Source organism: Passer montanus, unplaced genomic scaffold, assembly GCF_014805655.1.
Source record: "Passer montanus isolate IOZ18808 unplaced genomic scaffold, ASM1480565v1 scaffold3, whole genome shotgun sequence".
In the NCBI taxonomy this organism is placed as follows: Eukaryota; Metazoa; Chordata; class Aves; order Passeriformes; family Passeridae; genus Passer; species Passer montanus.
Window position 1 is genome coordinate 13,336,833 of NW_024367707.1, and position 16,070 is coordinate 13,352,902.

Genomic DNA, 16,070 nt, shown 5'->3' on the forward strand with positions numbered 1-16,070 from the left:
TCATTTATTTCTTCAGTATTACTGAGATATATACACCCCATAAAAGGTTCTTACACTGAGAGAAAATTTATCATTAATTATACATTATACACACACAAAAATAGCCTTATTTAGAAAAATTCTCATAAGGCTGCAAAAGCAAATGCTCAAAGGTAAGGAAAAGCTTAATCAAGATGTGCAACACTCTCTTTTTTAATAATGTAAGTGTAATAATTGGAATGCTATAGAGAATTCTATTCCATTATAACTCTTAAATTTTGGCAGTTGGGTAATAATAACAAGAAAATAGTGGTAAGAAATTTTACAATTAGAGCAAAAAATTCTGCTGTAAAGTGTTATTCTTTTATTGCAAGATGCTTGCTTTTTTGTTTGCTTTTTTCTATGTTTGTTCTTCAATAATTTAATAGCCAAACAAAACCAAATATTATAGAATTGTTCAGTGAAAAATTTGGGCTCCACTTGAGGTTGAAAAATACCACTAATAAATACACTCTATGCTGGAGGAATTGTCTTTAAGACATTCCTGTTTGTACATATGTCTAAATAGTACTTGCATTGCCAAGAGTACACAATTGTCAATTTGATCAATATTTTTCTCTCACCTTTCCTCTAAAAAATATAAACCTTAAAAAAAAAAGAACACTAATGTCATCATCATAGGTTTCAAAGGTAATCAGAAGGAGAAAACCAACTTTCTCCCTGCAAATAATTTTCTTGTTTTGCGTTTGAGAAATATATAAATGTTATCTTGGAAAAGTAAAAGTTTAGTTGTACCAAAAATGTCTTTCGTTAGGTAAAAAGGCTGTTAAATTTGTTAGTAGTAATTTTACATCATGTCATATCACCATTGGTTGCACTGATGTTTGTTATGGTAAAAGAAAAGTCTCATCCCATTACTGACTATCGAATCATATTAAAGAATACCAGCTATCTTAACATAGTGCAAGACTAATAAGATATGATAGAAAATTGCTGTTTTGATACGACTTTCAAATCACATTAGGCAAGTAATACCACCGCTTCATGTTTTGTTTGCACTGAAAACTGCCATTCAGTATTCATTTTTTTGCTATATTTTTCTATTTGATGGGAAAATAATCTTGAAAAACAAGTAATTTGGCTGGCAAGCAAGCACTCCCTCAGGATATCATGATCTATATACCCACAAACAGAAGAGTTTAAAGTAACATAACTTGATTATTTTAAAGTTCAGTGTCTACCTTTAATATTTTATATTCAAAACTGTGCTTTGGTCACTAAGTTCCGTTTTCTCATCAGGGTAAAATGTGGTGTCTTGGAACCAATTTTTCAAAAGCCTCATATGACACAGGTGATGAAGAAAAAGCATGCCAGAGAAGGATCTGTTCTAAATCTTTTGTATTCTGTCCAACATTCTGAGACATGTACCAAAGCAGAACATACCATTCCAATGCATCCTTAAATTTCAGCATAGGAGTATTATTTTTATATTACTTTTGACACTGTCTCTCACAGCATCCTTGTATAACTCAGTAAGTGGGGGTTAGATGAGTGGAGAGTGAGGTGGATTGAGGAATATCCCAGAGAGTCATAATAACTCTCACACAGTCTAGTTAGAGGCCTGTCACTAATGTTGTTCCCCAAGGTTCAATACTGGGCCCAGCATGGTTTAACTTGTTGATCAATGACCTGGATGAAGGAGAAGATGCCTCCTCATCAAGTTCAGTGACAACACAAAGCTGTGAGGAGGGGCTCATACCCCAGAGTGCTGTGCAGCCTTTTAGAAGGACCTCAACAGGTTGAAAGATGAGCAAAAAAGAACTGTCTAAAATCAAAGTCCCATGAAGAGTCCTGAATGTGGGCAGGGTTAACCTCATGGACCAGTAGAGCCTGGTGGCAGCCTCCTGGAAAGCACCTCTGCATAGAAGGACCTGAGAGTCCTGGTGGACAACAAGCATTCACTAGCCAGCAGTGTCCTTATGACCAAGGCCAATGGGATCCTGGGGGACATTAGAAAGAGCATTGCCAGCAAGGAGGTGATCCTACCCCTCTACTTGGCCTTGGTAAGGCCACATCTGGAGTGCTGTGTGCATTTCTGGGCTTCTTAGCACAAGAGAGACATGGAGCTCCTGGAGCGGGTCCCACAGAGAGAAACAAAATTGATTGAGGGACTGGAGCATTTCTCTTATGAGGAAAGGCTGGGCAAACTGGGCCTGTTTAGTGTGGAGAAGAGATGATTGAGAGGGGACCTATCAGTAGCTGAAGGGAGGGTGTCAAGAAGATGAAGTCAGGCTGTACTTGGTGGTGTACCACAATAGGATGAGGCAATGAGCCTGAATCACAAGAAGCTCCACCTGAATATGAAGAAGAACTTCTTTACTATGCACGTACTGTGCTGGGGCAGATTCTCAGAGAGGTTGTGGAGTCTTCCTCACTGAAGATATTGAAGAACCAGCTGGACACAATCCCATGCCATGAGGTCTGGGATGACCCTGCTTGAGCAAGAAGGTTGGACCAGATGATCCACTGTGGTCCCTTCAACCCTGACCCATTCTGTGATTCTGTGATTAGGATATGACAACTCACATGGTGATGTCATTGCCATCCTTTAAGTAACAATTTCAATATAAGATCCATTCACACCTTAAAGGAGACATAGTCTGTTCTATTCAACATGTTCTTATGGTCAAAAAGGAAACACACCTTATAGATATTACTGTTAGCGTAACTGAAATCCTAGCAGTGTAATTAAAGAATCATTATTAATTCAGATGCAATTGTGCAATCTAAAGAGTAATAGAGTCTGACACATGTTATAAAACACAGCTTTACTGAGGCAATAGGAAAGATGAGCAACAAGAAGCCTATACAGCGACTCACACAATCACCAAGAGCAAATGTGACATGATACAAGAGCTATGCTGCTGTGGACAGCCAGGGACACTTGGTGTCCAGGGCACCTCAGCAACAGCCAGTCGTGCTTACCCAGAGTGTGAGTAAGCATTGTGGCACTCTGTGGCTCCAGCAATGATGTGTGATTTGAGAGGATCCTATCTTGCATGAATAATATGGACAGCAGCCTGCCTACACTGCCTATACTGGTAAGGAGGCCAGGAGTTGTCTGTTTATGCAGCCAGTTCTGGTCAAAGAATGATGTTAGCAGTCTGTCTGTGCTGCTGGTATCAATTAAGGGGCAGGGTATCAGGGGGAACGGTGCCAAATTATTAAAAGAGAAACAAAGCAAAAAAACCCTGCACCCTACTACAGAAACAAAAGTAAGAAAAATATTAGTCTTGGGGAATTTGACACTATCACAGGAATTTGTTGTGGGAAAATTGGTTAATATGCCAGTAGCAATAACTTCTGCCTATCCTGACCAGTTCACTTGAAAGCAGAATGGACATGTTCCAAGAAATATGTCTGCCACAAAAATATTGTCATCTAAATGGCTTAATTCCTCCTGGGAACTGGGGATGGAAAGAATAGAAAGAAGAGTTTGAAGAGAAAGAAAAATATTCAGGGCAAAGGGGTCATGCAGCCTGTAGAAGAGAACAGGAGAGTGGTTAAAGCAACGTGTCTCACTGAAGTTTTTACCTCTGTAGCCCAGAAACTGGTGTTGCTACTTCCAGGATATGAGTGAATGTTCAAGGCATCAGGACTGAAATTTCTCAAGCTTACTTTCTCTAAACTTCTCTTGATCTGCTTGAAGCTTTGCTTTCTAATTTTTTTTCTTTCTTTATGTTTTTGTTTGTTTGTTTGTTTGCTTTTTTGGTTTTGGGGGGTTTATTTTGTTTGTGGTGTTTTTGTTTGATTTTTTTGGGGTTTTTTTTTTGTTTGTTTGTGTAGGTTTTTTTTTCCTGATTACTAGGTTGCTATAAGGACCACAAAAAAAAAAAAAAAAAGAAAGAAAGAAAAAGGCCTAAAAGCATTTTGGAAAACACATACAAATCAGCTCTGGTAAACTGCTCCAGATCAGAAAAAGAGGAAAGGTGAAGAAGAATAAGAAAACAGTAAAGAACCAAGAAAACACACTCTCTGATTCAGCTATTGCTATCCTCACCAGGGAAAACTGTTACTGGTAGACTTATAATTGAAATGGACATCAGAAGGGTGAGCATAACAGCTGAAAAAGGAGTAGATACAAGGAATGACCCTGCAACAATCTTAAGTACATTACTCTTATATTACTATAATGATGATTATGATAAAATCTACTTTGGGCCTTTTATTCTAATAATTAAATCTGGAAAAATAATCATTCTTGACTAGATTCCTGATATTTCAATTATACTAATTTTTTTCTCTACTCTTAAATTGCCTCCCTTTTTGCCATTTTGAAGATTTTGAGTGCATCAGGTTACATATAAGCTGAACAGCTTGTGAAAAATTGTGTCATTTTTTTGACACCCATTCTTTTGGGTGAAAGATGGAGAAGTTAGGTATTCCACCATACTGTCTTCCAAACACATCCATGTGCTGGCAGACTTGATCTGTTTTGAGCAGGACATCCTCATGTATTGGATCATACAAAGCCTGGAGCTACTTTTTGCCACTAACATTTTAACAGGGGCTCGTTCATGATGCTGCATGTATTCTGTGGAATCAGGATACCATGAAGAGTAAATGAACAGCATCTCAAACTTCATAACAGCAATGCGGATATGACTGTACTTAGTAGTCTACTGATAACTTTTTAAGATAAATTGAATTCAATATTTTAGTTATGACTAAGTATGTGTATCATGCACTTTTCTTTGTTCTTTTTTTGATTCTTCTTTAAATCATTCTGTCTTAAACAGAAAGAATTAATCATTCCTACAAAAACGTTAGATTGAGCATTTTCAATTTGAGACTTTAACTCTGCAAACATTTATAGCACTGTCTCTCATGTCTATTAGATACTTATCTTATACATAAAATTTTTTGTATCTTCCAATTTTCAGTTATGTTATTAAAAGCTATTATTGTAATTGAAAATCACAGAGTGAAATGAATGCATTTTCTGCTGATTTCCTCGGGAACCAGGAAATGCCATATGAATTTCTGAATGGTGACAAGACATGAAACAAATGAATGTATTTGAATAATTACCTAAATGTTTGAAAAAATATGAGAGATAATGCCTGTATGTTTATTAACTGTACAATGTAGTTTTTTGATTAAGGATGTTTGCTACTTCATACAGCTCCTATACAGTCTTAAGAAATGTAAGTTAATTTTCCGTAGTTAAAGGCTCGAAAAACCACACAACTTAGTGTTTGATTTCTTGTCCTGTTCCTTCCTGAATGATCATCTCATTAAGATTATTTCTGGAGCTTGTAGTCATAAAGTTACTCTTAGTTCTAAATTTTCCTTTAAAACTGCCACTGCAATAACTTTGAAACATTTCTCATCTATCAAATTGATTATAGAAGTAGGATGGTAAGAAGAGATACATAGTTTTGCTAGTTCCTTGTTGCATTTAGGTCATTTCTCCTGTTTATTTTGATTTTGGCAGCTGTTTATTTAGTGGTTTTAAAGCTCATTCAACATGCATTTGCTGCCTACTAGGGTGTGAACCAGTTCTGGGACCACCAATCAAAACTTGGCTATTTTAAGTGCATGATGCTGAATAAATAGATAAAGAAATATCATGTAACTTCTTACTATATCTGTTAACACTTTTTTTTTTGCTGCTGCTATTTACACTTTTTTTTTTGCTGCTGCTGTGCAAAGGAAAGAAGTTAAAATATTTAAAGCTCATTCAACATGCATTTGCTGCCTACTAGGGTGTGAACCAGTTCTGGGACCACCAATCAAAACTTGGCTATTTGAAGTGCATGATGCTGAATAAATAGATAAAGAAATATCATGTAACTTCTTACTATATCTGTTAACACTTTTTTTTTTACTGCTGCTGCTATTTACATATTGCTGTACAAAGGAAAGAAGTTAAAATAACCACCACCACCACGAACAATCACAGCAACCAGAAAAGAAATTGTATTTTATGATTAGTCTTCTCATATGCTCAATGTTGGCACCAACTCTGCTGAATTGCTTCAATTTTACTCTAAATTACTGAAAATTAAAAATATTCAAGAATAGTCAAAAAAAAAAAGTACATTGTTCTCCACAAAGATTCAGGATCTCTTAATTGAAGGAGTTACTTGTGGAAGTTTTAACTGTAAAATCCTTTTTTGTGCATTTCTAAATTGCATTTACACTTTGTTGCTGGTAAATTTCTCAAAATAGTTGCTTTTCTGCATACAAGCAATCAGACATGTTTTGCCAGTACAGAAAATGCTTACGGGATTCTGTTGTGTTGCTCACTAATGCTCAGACCAACATTAGACTTCCTGGTCAATCAAACCAATTAACTGCTGCTACTGAGCTCTATAGCTACAAAATTAAATTTAAAAATTTAGCTTCTTTTTACAGTGTTGGACTGAAGTTATCAGAATATTTATAGCACTCTTGCAAACACTCAGGTGTCTTATTTGAAGAGAACTAGATAGTAACAAATTCATTTCCTCTCAGGAATACTACCTTCCCTATTAAATGAAGAAGAATAATTAAAACAATTTGATCTTGATCATATGAGCAAGGAAAGATGTGGGTGCTCAATGCTAAGAGGGGATAATAATCGTACTCAGTATTCTGGCTTCATCCTTGCAGCCCAGTACTGATGTGCAGTTAGCTCCTATCAAACTTGGCTCAGTGATAACAGGCTGTCCCAAGGGAATCCCAGGTCTTTATCTACAGAGATAATTCTCAAGTTTTCAGAATATTTATAGGACTCTTGCAAACACTCAGGTGTCTTATTTGAAGAGAACTAGATAGTAACAAATTCATTTCCTCTCAGGAATACTACCTTCCCTATTAAATGAAGAAGAATAATTAAAACAATTTGATCTTGATCGTATGAGCAAGGAAAGATGTGGGTGCTCAATGCTGAGAAGAGGGGATAATAATCATACTCAGTATTCTGGCTTCATCCTTGCAGCCCAGTACTGATGTGCAGTTAGCTCCTATCAAGCTTAGCTCAGTGATAACATGCTGTCCCAAGGGAATCCCAGGTCTTTATCTACAGAGATAATTTTTATCCATGCAGTTCCTAGCTTATACTGAAGCATAGTTCTTGATACCTCAGGTGAAAAACATTGAATTTCCTTTCTCTGGCCCTCATTAATATTTTGTAGGTCCAGCTGTACATCTGAGTGCTTCTTGTTGTTTTACTTTAGCTTGCAGAGGGTGCATTTTGGTTCATCACCCTGACACTAATGTTGCCTTTAAATGACATCATCCTCAGTGTCACTTGAGAAGCATCCTCAGTTCCTCAGTGTCACTTGAGGAACTTTTTGTAACCCATATCCATCTGAACTCTTTCCTATGGACCTCTACTTTTTCAGTATGATGATCTGTTTTTCACTAACCGGTACACATCTCTGTAGCTTCACAAGGATGTTACAGGTAGAACACATCAAAACCCTGTCTACCTCTCAGCTCTTTCTGCCCCAGCTCTTTGCAAGTTGTATGATCCCATGACACTCAACTAGGCTGCCAGAAAGCTGTCCCGAGCATGTGTAGCCAGACTCCTCAGGATAAGGACAGACAGAGCCTGTGGCTGCACTTACAACTCTAATATTCAGAACTGGGCTTTTTCTGGACAAGCTGGGCTCTTCTGAAAGTGAAGAAAGAACATCATGCTCTGTATATAAACTGGGGAAAGCTGGCCAGAAGGAACCATTTATTTCTCATATCCAGACAGGACCTCAGTCAGCAGGTGGTGAGCAATTTTATTGTCTCTCACTTCTTTATGTTGGGTTTTATTTCTCTCTCCTTTTAATTAATAATAATACTAATACTACTAATAATAATAATTTGCAATAATAATAACCATATATTATTAGTCATATATTTATTAGTAGTCTATTTAGTTTTAACTGTTAAATTGCTCTTAACTCATGTGGTTTACCTTTTGTTTCTCATTCTTCCCACAGGGGAAATATCTGACACTGTTTGAAAAATGGGGTGGAACTGCATTTAGACATCTAATTAAACATAACTGCTGACAACAGTAAAGAATTGAGGGCAACAGTGAAGCTAAAACCTCAGTGAAAACCAACTATTCCTATTGCATTTTCCTGAGGGCAGAAATTAAGGTCTGTTTGTCGTCTGATACCGTAGTCTAAAAGTGCTGTCAGGTATGACCATGTCCCCAGGTGCCACATCCAGACACCTCTTGAACACTTCCAGAGAAGGTGACTCCACCACCTCCCTGGACAATTTATTCCAATGCCAAACATGCCTGATTGCTTCCATGCAGAAGGCTGACCTAGAACAGAGGCTAGAGAGAGTTAAAGAGTGAAAAATAGGTGTTTATTAAAAGGCCTCAGTGGATCTACCTTGTGCAGCACAAGAGCCCAGCCAGGGCTGTACCCAAGATGAACCCAAAATGGTCACAAAATGGGTGACCATCACAAGGTCTCATACTTCCATAAGCTCTGGTCCACTGGCAGTCTGGAGCCAACCATCCAATGACAGCTCCTGGCTATGAAGTTCCAGCCTCCCTGTTTTTCTCTTCAATTCACTGCTGTCCACACTCTCTGGGCCTTGAGTTTTCAACAGCTGTTCTCGGACAGGAAAAGGATTGTTTTGTCTACCCACCCTGTGAAGAGAACTTGCCAACACCCTATATGAAGTTCAGAGCTACACGCCAAAGCAGCACAGAATCTGAAAAACATAAAAGCCAAAACTTAAGGCATCATTTCCACCCTTTAAGTGATTTTCTTTTTTTCTAATATCTAATCTGAACCTTCTCTGGTGCAATTTAAGGCCCAGGGTTAAAACACTTCAAAAAAATCTCTCACTAGTGTATGAATTGCATCCATCTCTCAAAAATAGAACCTCAAAATTTGAGTTGGCATTGGGGTTGAGATCTTGATTACTTAAGTCTTTGGAGTTTTGCCTCATCTGTCTGGATTCCTATCTTGCCAAGTAAGACAGTTGCTACTTAAGACCCTCATCCCATGAGAAGGCCAAGATAACAAGCTAGAATAATTATTAAGAGCAGAGGGTGAAGTTCTCTGCTGATTTAGCATGTCTGAATGTTGAAAGCTGGGCTCCAAAATGCATATCTTCATGTATTTTCTTGCAGTATTGATGTCGGATGGTTATTTAAAGTTGAGGAGAGGCAATATCAAATTATCTAATTTGACAATTATTTATTGTTGTGAGATATCCTCGACAGCAGACTGGGAATATATGGGAATAATAAAGGGAAAAGATGCATATACATACACACACACTCTGAGTTATTTTTTGTGATACATTTTATTGGAATTCACATCAGGTCCATCACAATGGTAATCTGTAACACACAATGTGCTGCTGGTGAAGCCCATGTCCAGAGGCTGCATCAATAGTCTTTGTTGTTCACTCACCCTGCTAATGTGAAAATGAGAACTGTGGGGTGAATCCTAATAGCTTCTGTCAGGCCTCTTAGGATGAGTGTTTGTGTGACTCCATTGACTTCTCATTTATCCTTGCTATCACTACCTATTCATTTCTCTCTTGGCTTTGAAGGTGAAATCCCTTATTCTCTTTCATCGGAGTTGACAGTAGCACCAAAGCTTTCTCTCCTGTGTTACAAAATTCTTCTTTCTAGAGCATGGAGAGATTTCATCAGGAAAAAATAAACCTAAACAAAACTGACTTTTGTATAGGAATGCCATTAACACACAGTGTTTTTCAAACTGATAAGGTATTTAATCCTTTGGGTTTTTTCTGCTGATTTGGCATGGATATAAGTGTTCACAATGTTTAGTTTATATGGAAAATTTACAAAGTAAAATAAATTACTTCCAATTGATGGATTCTTATTTATTCAAAGCTAAAAAAATATTGATAACACTGTTATCTTTTTTAAGTGTTTGGAATTTACACACTTTTTAGCACTGACCTATTTCTAGGAAGACCTATGGCATGCCTAGGAGCCTATAGGAGACAGATGATCAGATTTAATGAAAACTGGAGTTCCATTTTGCCCTTTGCTTCTCTGAATCAATGAACTCTGTGAGGAATTGCTTACGTTTCTGAGACACATTGTCTTCTGTTTGTCAGCCTTTCAAAACTGGCCATTTGATTCATGGAACCTACAATATATATACCCTTCCCCAACTTTGCTACATCTTTCAGCTTGGCTGAAAATTGCTTGTTGAGTTTCTATGTTGCTCTTTGCAGCTCACAGGTAGGCAGAAAATTACTCGACTGACTAGTAATGCCTTGTAGCCTCAATAATGATAGAGAGCATGTGAAAATATGACTTAGTTGCTGGCCTAAGTTTATATTCAATTATTTTTCTCACTAGAGAGGCTTGCATCTAATGCCGTCAGTAAATGAGATTTTTTACAAAGAAAAATACTAATAAAAAAATAAACAAAGTTTTCATTTTAAGGGTTCTACAAAGTGAGTAATATGAACATATTTTTGATATACAATATATGAATTCAATGCAATACCACACCAATTAAAAAAATTCTTAAGAGGTTTTTTAACACAATCAAGAAGGATATGGGAAATTTCTATCCAAATAATTATTTTTGTGATGATTCCTCTGATAAACTAAAGGCTTTTTTATTCAGGATATAAGCATAGCTGAAGACTTCATATTCATGCTAACAAATTACTGTCCAAGTTGCAACAAGTGCAACTGTCCAAATTATTACATTTACCACCAGAAAGGGTGGCATACATTCTTACAGCAATCACATTTTTCAGTCCATTAATCTATTCTTACAGAAAAGGAAAGAATGCCCATACTGACACACACTGTGGACCAAGAAGAGTACAAAGACAGCTCTCCTGCATTCTTTGAGACTCATAGTTCTTCAAAAGGAGAGGAATGAAGCTATGAACTGAGCTAAAAGGTCTGAATTTCCCTACTCCAAGAGTTCAAACTTGACTTCTGTGGCAGATAGAATAGTCTGTCCTTTATATAGTTCTCTCTTGCTGCAGTTGATGGATGTTCATCAAACCTTTGTGCATAAAAATGCAGCAATGCTTAGAAGCAGGGAAAGAAAGTTTATACCTTGGCTTTAACTATGCAAATAATCAGAATATATGATGAAAATAATAAATTTTAATTTCAAAAACAGCAGAAACTCTTGACCATAAGAATAACAATAATAAAATATATTCTCTAACCTTTGTATAAAACAATATTGGAATAGGAATGCCCTTCAGTTAATAATATTGTAACTGTAAGTGCTCTCATGGACAGAATGAGAGCTTCAGATAAATTTATTAGAGAAACCATCTGGATGAGTCACAAGGTGCAGAAAACCTCTGTTGCTTTCTAAACTGCTTCTCAGAGAGGAGTCTAGGTGTGGCTGGATCCAATCTTAGCCCTAGACTTAATTAGTGGTGTATGTTTAAAGATTATACTGGTGCAACTGAACCTTCAAACAACTTTTTCCCAGAAGATTAAGGATGAAAAATCAAATATAATTATATAAAGAGAATTAGTTATTTATTTAAATTGATTAAAATAGTGACAATATTTAGACAAAGACCTTTATAAGAATTATTTACTAAACAGTATGGATAGTTGCAACTGCTAGCACAATGCAATACTTTTCAAGCAATATTGCAGCAAATATATTACAGAAATTATATTGAAGAAATTATATTAAAGCTAGCAAAACAATTAATAAATAGCGATTGATATTATTCACTTAGGTGAACAACAAAAATTACAGTTTGCTTCGATGGGACTTAAAGATCACCTAGTTCCAACCTGTCTGATATGGGAAGCAACAAATAATTTAATTATGTTTTCTATCAGAGTAGCTGCCATAAGAATACAACTAAAATTGTATCCCTAAAAGAGTATTTAGTCACAAAATTGCTAGAAAAGTTAGAAGTTGGAAAAATGTATTACAGTATTTAAGAAATTTTATTGCTATAGCAGGATTTTTTATTCTTGCTGGAATTGTATTTTTAATACAGTGAAGGATTAAAAGTCTTCCTTATCTCATATACATCAGCAAGTACTATCTGGAAATAGCATTTGTTTTTCAGATTAAATCTTTTCTTCATTCACTTTATTTTCTAATAGTTCTTTATACTTGTGTATGTAAATAATTTTTTTCTCTGTCCTGGCTGTCAGATTATAACTATGTTTTTCTTTTGCCTTTGCTTAAAACCCCAACACATTTAGGGTGAGTTTCTTAGAGAAGCTGTTGAAAGATAGAGGTACATATTCACTGATCTTCAGAAGATTAATGAGATTTGGACAAGGAGCATCCAGTCTTCATTCTCTACTTTTGAAGCAAAGTACTTTCAGCACATTTAATCCATATTAAAATTTCTCGCTGGACTAATTATCTTTCAGCATCATGCAATATGCAATTACAGTGACATTTCATGTTCATATGAATCATAATTATCTTCCTATCTATTATCTCCCTATGACTATGTGCTTTTGCATATACTTATCGACATTGAAAGGGATGATTTTAACTGTTATATGTGCATTTTGATACTGTGTCAGTATATCCATTAAGAGATATTTATAATTACTCCCACACAGAAGTAATTGCATTGATGCATTTTAAAATATTTTCTCAGAAAAAAAATCACATCTCTTTTACCAGATGAACCTTAATATGAACATACCATTTGTTTTATCTCTCCAGAGTAAGATTCTCAAACAACACTGATCTTTTCCCTTTATTATAGTGGTTGCATACTAACTGTCTTTTCTTCTACATATTCACATACTTATTAAAAAAACCTTCTGATTTAATGTCAGTCCTTCTGCCATCATCTCTGGAAGTCAGATCAGGCTTCACAGGAAGTTACAGGACCATGGCCAATATTGGATGAGATAACAAGAGGAGTTTTTTAAGTTTGTTACTGTCAAGATGGGACCTAGAGAAAACATTGGACCAGTACTTGTTGAAGATGATCATATAACAAATATAAATGTAGAGACCTTCAATGCAGGTTTGGTTTCTTTCCCCCCCCCCAGTCTTTAATAATACAAGTAGAACTTGAACCATCTGGTCCTGGATTTCTTTCATGGGAATGGTTCAAACCTGTGTCAGAGGAGGTTAAGACTGGGTGCCAGGAACCATTTTTCTACCCACAGATTGGATAAACCCTGAAGCAGACTTCCTAGAGAGATGGTCAATGTTCCCTGACAATGTTTAAGAAGTATTTGGACAATGTCCTTAACAGCATGTTTAAATTTTTGGTCAGCCCTGAATTGGCCAGGCCATTGGACTGGATAATAATTATAGTTCCTTTCCAACTGAAATACTGTAGTCTATTCCATAAATAAACTCTTTATGACCTAGTTCCATTATTTGATTCCCCACATTTACACAGGACTTTGTGCATGATATTTCATAAGAAAGAAACCACTCTAAAATTCTCATATTCTCAGTATGGTTATTAAAGTTATATTCCTTAAGCCACTATTATCGCTTTCTAGAGACCATTCATCATTCACAAGCAGTATATAAAACAGATATATTATTTAAAATATGTATTCCAAAACTGTCTTCTAATAATTTCCATAATATTTTGTCAGTTCTCAATGTCTTCTCTATATCAGCTACTTAAACAATTCTTTCAACTACTTGTCTGGGATACCATCTCCTCATTTCTCAAAAAAGCATATTCTACAGTTTGAGAGTGGTTGATCTCATTATTTTGAAGCTTAATATCCTTGAAGATGTCTCAGCATATATCATGAGCAATTCCTTGAGTTGCAAAGTTATCTCTCTGCAAACCATCTATATAACCCTGGAAGCTAGCTGACCCTGTATTACAAATGATGTGTGCAGTCCCTGTCTCCTGCCTGGTTCATTTTCTTTTATCACTAGACTCTCTAGTCTTCTGATATCCTTTGTCATCTGTGAACATTTTTAAAGCTTTTTGCAGTGTTTTACTCAAGGAGAGAAATGGATGATATTACACAGGTACTTGAAGAAAAAAATTCTGGAAAAGGATCTACAATAGGCAAGGATTTAACATGTAGACAGAGCAGAAGCAGATGATCTATTAGCTCTTCTGTCAAGTCATAACATTTTTTAGGCTTTTATTTGTCAACAAAAGTCCAGCTGTATCTGTATGCTCAGTTAATGGGAAAGGTCACAGTCAGTGAGAACCAAGAAAATCTCTTCTATAGCTTTGCAGATTTTTATGAAGACAGGAAACATAAGTAGATTGGTTTGGGTTTTATTTCACATGGCAATTATCAGTTAGTGATGACAACATCTTATTTCATGAACTTCAAGTCTTAACCTCCATAAAATATTATTCATCAAGATAAGCTAAGAAACATTACAGCATTCCAGACAAAGAAGCAAACAAAATAAACTTCCATAGATAATTTAGCTACAGGTTATGAAGAGATATCTTTTGTCCTGAACTCTAACACCAAAATTATTTTGCATCCTCTGCTCTGTGGTACTTGTATTCACAGCATAAGGAATAAGTATAATTGAGAAGTATGGCTTACTATTGGTAACCTTTCTCCCTTATAATAGAAGTAACTTCCCAAATAACCTGAGATGTTTTTCAGTTCCTGGAGTAAGGTCAGTGGTATAAACATGAATAATAATGGGAATATTTCTAAAGAAGTCAGTAGTATCCATATAGTTCACAATTCTGGGCTTTTCACAAAAGTTCTACAGACTCTGTATGAATCATCAACCCAAACTTGCTTTCAAATAAAAACATGCACTTCATGCTTGGGAAAAAGTCTGTGTCTGCTGATGTTATATATTAGGACCCTTGCAGAAGACTTAAGGAGGTAGAGATGTGCAGCAAGCCACAATAGCTATACTGGATTTTGTATTGAGGGTTTGAGAAACCCATATGTTATCATGAGTCACCACAGTATAACCCTATTCATATCAGAGCATAAGAGATTGTGCTGAAGTACTGTGGATACTAAATTTTATATAAAGTATAGGTTGCAGATATGTGCAGCTGATTGCTGTAGTGGACATTAAGAGACAATGTTCTTTTCTGTCAAAACAAGCTGTGAGGGTATTTTTGTTACACCAGAGAAACCATTGCATAGAGAAAACAATTCCCATGGATGGGCTCTGCACATAATGCTGTGACTGTCTACCTGAGGTCCATCTGGTGCTACATAAAAATATCTGAATGAATGGAAAATATACTCATTATTTCCATTTCTTTCTTTTCTACATCTTGTTAATAAAGCAATTCTATTATAACATTTGCTGTCATGCTTTTTCTTTTGGGAATCTGAAAACAATCCTGTGCTTGTGTCCTCCTGGTACAAGATATGCTGGAAGATGTCAAGTAGAAAATTACTGGATAAATGATGCAACAGTTGATGTTCATTAAATCTTTTACTATTCTTGCTGTGCACATACTAACTGCTTTTTTCTTTATTTTACTCTGGCCATCAACATTTTATCATGAGGGAAAAGATGCTTTTATTTTCCAAAACTTGTGAAGAATGACAATGACAAAAAATAAGCTGAAATTGCAAGTTCAAATTTGGTGCCTAATATTTTATTTAACTTACTAAATAAAAAGCAGACAAATCTTGTCCGTCTGGTCTAAAGTTCCTTTATAAGTTGCAGTACGTATTATTGTAGAATAATAAAATAGTGATTACAATTCTGTTCATGTTATAACAGTTGGAAATGTTCAGTACTATTGTTAAGACAAAGCTTAATACTCCATCAGACAAGCTATGGTATCCTCTGCATAGTGCTTGTACAGGGACTTGACTATTTCTGAGTGGACTGTGATAATCTAATTAGCATATAATTAGGTGAGGTGCAGTTTGTCTGGTCCAGTTTCCATTAATTTAAATAAATTACTATAAGTATGGTCTTTCCTAAAACCAACTACTCCAGTGCTACTTGTTGAAGAAAGTAATAAATTATGGGATTTTAAATGCTGCTAAGTAAACATTCATTTTTCCTTTTTCTTTTCACTTTTCCCAATAAAAAGCTCACTGTCAAATAATTTTGTGAGTTTGTCAAATGAATCAACATTTTGTTCTAATGTCCATAGGTCCTACTTTTTTTGACCTTTATTTAATGGCTCACTCT